The following is a 7,932-nucleotide window of genomic DNA, read 5'->3' as shown; positions in this document are numbered from 1 at the left end:
ACCCGTCATATGTCTGGAGCATCCACTGTCGATGTACTATTTGTTCATTCTGGATGCTTTGAGGCATACTTGTAACAACACAATCATGTTTTAGGTACCCATACCTTCTTGGGTCCTTTTTGGTTAGTATGAGTTGTCCTAGGCACATAAGTACCTTTGGGCACCCATTTTAATGTCCCGTAAATTCCTTTCTTCTTGTGATAACAAGAAGAGGTTATATGACCTTTATGGTTGCAATAAGAACATAGTATAAAAGGATTAGAGGAGTGAATATTATTTCTAAAGAAGGTAAGATATGATCGGCCACTACTCTTCTTCTTTCCCTTCGTTTTACCTTGAACAAGATCCTATCCTATTCCAGTTTTATCCATCGAACATCGTTGAGCTCCTAAAATCAATTTGAGCATTTCACTACCCTTAGTGAATTTTTTTAAGGTTTTTGTGAGATCCCCGGCCTTCTTTCTGTTCTGTTCACATTCCATACATACTGGAGGTGGGACTTCATTGTCCTTCTGCTTCATTTTTTGTTCCTCTAGGAATTTTATTCTTTTCTTGGAGCTTACCAACTCCTTTGCAATTCTTACTAATTCTAAATGTAATTCATTGTATTCAGACTGTAATTCATCATAGGAGGGTTCAGAAGTGATTACCTCATCTGTCTCTGATTCTTCGTCTTCCTTAGCCACAAGACAGATGTTAGCGGTTTCTTCATCGTCACTTTCTTCTTCTTCTTCTTCTGAAGAACTATCTCCCTATATTGATGTGACAAAGGCTTTCTTCTTTCTGAATCTTTCTTTCTTCTTTTCTTTGTCCTTCATCTTGGATAGCTGGGGACACTCTGCTTTGATATGTCCTGGTTTCTTGCATTCGAAGCAGATGGTCAGTTCTTTTGGCTCATTCTAAGATATGGAGATTCTGCATTTTGACTGAAACTTCCTTCCGGCTTTGCTCTTGTAGAATTTCTTGAATCTTCTGACGATAAGACCCATTTCGTCATCCTCCAGGTCTTCTTCGTTGTCATCTTTGCTCTCCTGAGTTCTGAGAGCGATACTTTTGTGGTTTTTCTCATTCTCTTTTTTATATCTTTGCTTACTCTCATATTTTGCAAGGCTTCTGAATAGTGCTGCAACAGAGCCAATTGATTCTCCCTTCATTTCTTCAATTACTGTTACCTTCGGCCCCCATTCTTTTGTGAGACCACTTAAGATTTTTCTCACTTGGTCCTTTTGACTATACTTCTTTCTGAGTACCGTGGGGTGATTTATGAGATGAAAGAATCTGACTTCCATGTCTTGGACACTCTCTCCATCCTTTATTCTGAATAGCTCGAATTCTGTGGTGAGAGTGTTGATTCTGCTCTATTTTACACCGGTGGTCCCTTCGTGAGCTATCTCCAATGCTTCCCACATTTCTTTCGTAGTTTCCAGACTGGAAACTCGGAAGTATTCTCGTTGGCTCAGTGCACAAGGAAGTATATTGATGGCTTTGTCGTTTAAAGTCACCAACTTTATGTCTTTCTCATCAAACTCGCTGGGACTCTTACGTACTTACTGTCCGTCAACAGTTTTCATAGAAACGTAGTTATCATGCTCGATCACGTCCCATAATCCATACTAAGTCGCCTTGATGAAGATCTTCATCTTTATCTTCTAGAAGGTATAGTTTTCTCTGTTGAAGCTAGGCGGTTTGGATGTTGAATACCCTTCAGGTAGCACGCTGCCTCCGAATCCTGCCATGGGATCTCTCTTTAGACTATTAAGTCTTTACTGAAAAGACCTGCTCTGATACCAAATGTTAGTGGCCGTCTCACCCAAGAAGGGGTAAATTGGGTGAAATATAAAAATTTTGCGAAATTAAAACAATGAACTAACAGAAACAGAGAGTGTGAGTTAGAGAGATTTCACCGTAGAAAAGTAGACACAGAATTTATACTGGTTCGGTCTCAACCACTTGACCTACGTCCAGTCCTCAGAACACTTCTGACTATTCCACTATGTTCTAAGATTGATCGAGCTCTTGGTGTCTCAGTACAGTAATTGATACTCTCAATCACTCCCCCTTACTACCCGTAAGGTTACAATTCCACTCAAGAGTCCACACTCTTGAGTTTCACACAAGACATGATTAATGATGAAAAATATAAACTCTCTTATAGAGTGAATAAATGATAATCACTGAAGCTCGGTGTATGGAAGAACAGAGTATTGAATGCAACAGTAAATGATCAACAGAGGGTAGCTCGCGTATTCAATCTGTTCATTTAATGCTTCTTTGCACCTTTTATAGTTGAGGTAATTTAGTAACCGTTAGATGGAAGAGCTTCTAGCTGTTGAGAGTCCGGTTGTGTGTTTTCCCAGTTGTAACGATTTTCGCCATTAATGCTTCTGACAAGGTAGGTTACAGGCTATTTAGACAACCGTTGGACAGTCGTTGGGTTTTTCTTCATAATCTGCAATAATACATTGATTCAATAAGTTTTTCTTTGCAGAGTAAGTTTAAAAGCAGAACAGAACAAATGATAAAATGAACATTTATAGTTTATAGGTAGAATCAATCAGTTGTTAAATATGCTGAGCAATAACTAATTGTGCTTGATCGAAGTAGTGATCGATTACGGGTTGATCGATCAGGTTATCGATTATTCAGAGTAAGAGCTTTTGAAATAGATAACTAAGTTTATCGATCAAGTGATGGATTAATGATTTATCGATCAAGTGATCGATAAAAGGAAATAGTGACATCATACTGGTATGCAGAGAAGAAGAAGACCAAGGTCACTTTTGATTTTGAATCTCTCTTTAAATAGATAATTAAGATAATCATGAAGGCTGAGAAAAGCTTGAATAAAATAGATGATAAATTTTGAGAAACATCGTGACTGGTTGAAGTTTAAACTGAAATCGCTCCATGATCGAACAAGTGATCGAATGCTTGTTGATCGATCAGGTTATCGATAAACACGGTGTTATTGAAATAGATTTTAAAGCAATAATTTTCAAACACATTATCGATAAATAGATGATGGATAACCTTATCGATAAACAATAAGCAAAAGTATATTCAATTGAAACATAGACTATGTAGGTTGATCGAATACGTGATCGATTAATGAATGATCAATCAAGTTATCGATAAAGTGGTTTAATCTTGTAAAGTCAAAGAACTGATTTATCGATCACGTTATGTGAAAAACAAGGTAGACATGTAAGTGTGATAATCGATCATATTATCGATAATTTGATTATCGATCTGGTGATCGAAGAACCATAAAATAAGAGCGATGTACCAATGATCGATCATGTGATCGATAATTTACTGATCGATCAGGTGATCGATAAGCTGCTAAAATAAGTACCTGCACAGAGAGTGTTATAAAGAAATGTTTGATCATATTATCGAAAAATGGTGACTAAAGCAAAACATAGAATGAGTAGAGTGCATTATCATTTATCTGTCTTCTTATCGATAATCTATTTATCGATCATATGATCGATAATTGCCTATCAGATTTATATCCCTTTATCTGATAGATGTTCGATCATCCTAATTATCGATCAAGTAATCGATAATTTACTCCAGACTTTCATACATAACTGAGTTAACAATGATCGATCAATTGATCGATCAACACATTATCTAACAAGTAATCGATCAAAGTTTCTGCTAAGTTACTTGATTGTACATAGATATTATCTATTAGCTTATCAATAAGTCCTTGATCGATCAGATGATCGATCAACATACTGAAACACAAATTTCTTACTTTGTTATCATCAAAACCTTAATCCTAACAAGCTAAAGATGAATCCAAGAATGATAATTATACTCCAAGGGAGGATAGAACTAAAGCAGCTCACTGTGAGTTCATAAGGGATGCAATAGCTCATCAAATGTGGATTGATTATGAAAATAATGCTAAGAAATAAACTTTACATATTCTTTTGTTGTATGGTTGGTAGTTTAATATGTTTCTTGAAAATGAACATTTACTATAATAATTCAAATTATTGTGTTGCATTGCTTATTTGATGTACTTATTTGATATTGAACTTTATTGTGTTTCTTTCATATTGTTATTTGCTTAGTTAATGTATCATTTTTCGCATGTTATTTACTTATATGATATTCGTATTTAGTCTAAATTCTATTAGTTTGGCTCTTAAGACTGTTGGTAAGAACTTGATTTGGAGCTCCAAGATAGAAGACGCCTTGATTAATGCATTTATGCATGAACTTTGTCATACCTTCTTTATTGTCACATCATACATCAATTGGAACCATTAGGAGCCATTATTCAAGTCTTAAGCATGAGAAAATTTCAACTTCACCATTCCCATTTTCGGATTTTTGTACACTATTCACAGCAATTAGGCAAATTTTAAAAATTCATAACTAATTGTAGAAAAATCAAAATGGGATGGTTCCAAGTTCCATAGAAAGCTCTTGACATGCTATTTAGAGAAAAAATACTTATTAGTATCCATATCTCATACATCATTCCCAGATTTCATTCAAAGTGGTACTGTTTATTTGGTCTTTTTCAATTTTCTAGGATTTATGTCTAACTTTGGAAGGGCATAACTTTCTATACAAAACTCCAAATTTAATGAATTACCACTTTTTTTAAAGCTAAAAATGAGATCCATAAGCATGCTAAGTTTTAGATCCAGATTCATCCAATTGCTTAAAATCACATTGGTCAAACTTTGCCCCCCAAAAAGTCAACTCATATCTCTTTTTCGTACCATTCTTGCCTTTTCTTTTTCTTTTCCTTTCATCTAGCTTTTTCAATCATGCAACACATGCATAGACATAATTTCTTAGTCAATTATTCATGAATAGAGTATCCTTGATCGTCAATATAATATTTCAACGTTGTTTACAATGATACATAACAACTCCTAATAATTTACAACTCATAACCTCAATGACATTTAGCTTAAACTTCTTCCAATATGATTTCCAATCCTTTTCTCCTTGCCCTTGGCAACACCACTTGAGGTTCCTATTATTGTTTTTACATTGAAGGGGGTGAGATTTCATAGAAATTTCAGTAGCAATGAATCATAATTATCATGTCAAGCAAGCTCCACAAAATGTGACATGTTACAATGCATAATAATCAATTTCAAGACCATGAATAGCACATTATTCCTTCAAGGAAATTAGTACATATTCACATTTCATATCAATGTGCATTTGGCCAAAGCATATCAAATATCAAAAAGCATTCCATACCATAATATAAATCAATCCATGCATAAAAACACAAAGCAAGCAAAATATGCATATTAAGTAAACAAGAAAAACAATCAAATTAGATTCAAAGCTACCTCTTTTATACTTTGAACCAAGGTTTTAAAAACCAGACCGGACCGGACGGTCGGACCGGTCGAACCGCCACCCGTTCAACATTATGGCTTGGTTTATAGATTTAGACCGTCTGAATGGTTTGCCCGGATTGAATCGTCCAAAACCGGACGTTGGGCCGGAAACCGGCATTGAGCCGGAACCTGGAACGGTTTTACAAAAACCGGGCGGGTGAAAGTCTCTTCCTTTGTTTAGAATCAGAACAAGGAGGAGGAGGAGGAGGAAGGATGCAAACAAGAACAAAAAAAGAAGGGAGTATGAGAGAATGACAACAGCCAACCAGGAAAAAACAATAAATCAAGTTGAAAACTAACAAATCTGAAAAAATAGTCGATTTACCTTTTCTTCTCCAATAACGACAACAAAAGAGCACAAATGTAAAAGAGGTAGAAGAGGACGAAGAGAGTGAGATGAATTGAAGATGATGATAGAGAGATGGCTGTGTAAATCGAGTGCTGTGGCCGATTGAAGATCATGGAGCAATTTGAATCTGGAACGGCAATGGAGGATGTTTCTGGAATGCGTTTGAAAATGACGATGGAGAGAGATAAAAGAAGCATATGGAGACTGGAGAACATCGAAAATATGCAAAGAAAAAGCAAACGTTTTGCTCTGAATATGGTACAGATTAACAAAGAATATTTTATTTTTCATTTTTAGTTTTTAAGAATATCCATAAGTATTTTCTACTTTGACTCTAAAAGAATTTTTAGCCAAAAAAAAATCTATAAGAATTATTTCCTATTATAAGTATTTATTTTTTATATTTATATTATTTTACATGTATATAATATTATTTTTATTTAATCATTATGTTACCGGTCCGACCATCGGTTTAACCGATCCGACCGTTTGAACCATGACCCGTTCTTCTTTTCGGTTCAACATCCGGTCCGGTTTTTAAAACATTGCTTTGAACCAATTTAGCCTCTTCAATTCCTTTGAGTTCCTTTTTATTCTCTACACAATGGCTATCAATTCATGCATAAACACATTCCAATTTATCAATGATTCAAGCATAAATACTAATACTTGACATTAAACTCAATTAAACCCCTTTTTTCTTGATTTTTAACAAAATGATTCCTCCTTTAGAATCAATAACCTCTTAACTTATTTCTACACAATTTTTCATGAGAAATTCAAATATGGAATCAAATTTTTGAAAATCAAACTCCTTTCCTATGAATTCATCTTGGCCGAATAGGGGTATATAACTACCAAAAATTTCATTTTTGATTCCATGATTTTAGACACTTCCCAATGGTATATCCTTACACAAAAACATGTTTTAACTCATTGGAATCATCAAATCAAGCCAAAACAATTTGCTTCTACATGAACAGTGCTAAGCCGAATTGAAGCTCTAAAACCCTAGGTGGATTTTCTTCTAAAAACCAATCCATACATCACTTAAATCCTGCTTGTTCCACTTGGTGTTTAAGGTTTCTATCCTTCCCTAAATCTTCTATGAATAGACCGAAATTTGGCAACATCACACTTGAATTTTTCAACTAAAAAACTCAACCAAAATTACCTTAAAGCTTGGGTATGATAGGAAGGCTTAAGCATACCTTGATGTTTTATTGGTGTAAGTTGAGTGACTCCTTATCTAAAACCTCCACAAATTCAGTCTCCCTTGGTCAAAAACGAAAATGCATGGCAGCACCTCCCTTCTTTTTCCCAATTTTCCAACATTTTCTTGTATTTTAGGAAGGAATATTTATAGAAAAACCAAGCTGCCTTTCTCCTCTGATTTTTGGATGTCCAAAATGGCTGAAATAAGGTTAGTTGGCAGCCATCCAATGCCACAAAGCTTTAGATCTAACCATGTGTCCAAGCTCTAGATTATTCCAACATTTATCCCTTAATTTGCATTTTATTTTAATTAATTTTAGTGGGGTTTGGAAGCTGCACGAAATTGGGCCCTTATTGGACTCAGTGTGGGCCCCACAAATGGTTTGGACTGGTTCAAAAAGATGGCTGACAATCTAAATCACTATCTCAAACTATATTCACTAGTAACATTCCATAATTTTTTCAAACCTCCAAAAATTCATTTGTCTCCATGATAATTCACCTTTTTAATATGAGAGCATGATCTGGAAATTTTTATAATTTTTTGCCACCTCTAGGTATTTATTTTAAATTTTCTCCTATTATGCCTCTATTAGTAAATATGAGGAAAAATAAATTTCTAAAATTAATTCTTGAGATTTCAAGGCCTAAAACCAATTTTATAAATTCAAATAAATATTTAGGTGAATTACCCATTATTTTTCCAAATTTATTGAGGCCTCTAACTAATTTAAATAATTATTCTCCTCTGATTTTCCAATATTTTTTGAAAAACCTCTATTTACGGAAATTCCGTAATAATTTATTTTCACTATAATTTCACCTTTCAAACCTCAAACAAGTTTTTAAAACCTCATTGCATAATTTTCCCATTTTTTGGGAATTTTTTAGAATTTTTTTCAAATTTTTCTGTTTTGTCCTTCTTGGACCTATAAATTTAAAAATGCCGGTCCAGACCCTTTTTGTGTTTCATACCATGTTTAA

Source organism: Neltuma alba, unplaced genomic scaffold (assembly GCF_004799145.2).
Source record: "Neltuma alba isolate B1F8T4 unplaced genomic scaffold, ASM479914v2 tig00012123_pilon, whole genome shotgun sequence".
In the NCBI taxonomy this organism is placed as follows: Eukaryota; Viridiplantae; Streptophyta; class Magnoliopsida; order Fabales; family Fabaceae; genus Neltuma; species Neltuma alba.
The sequence above is the reverse complement of the archived record's forward strand: the minus strand, read 5'-3'. Positions refer to the sequence as shown.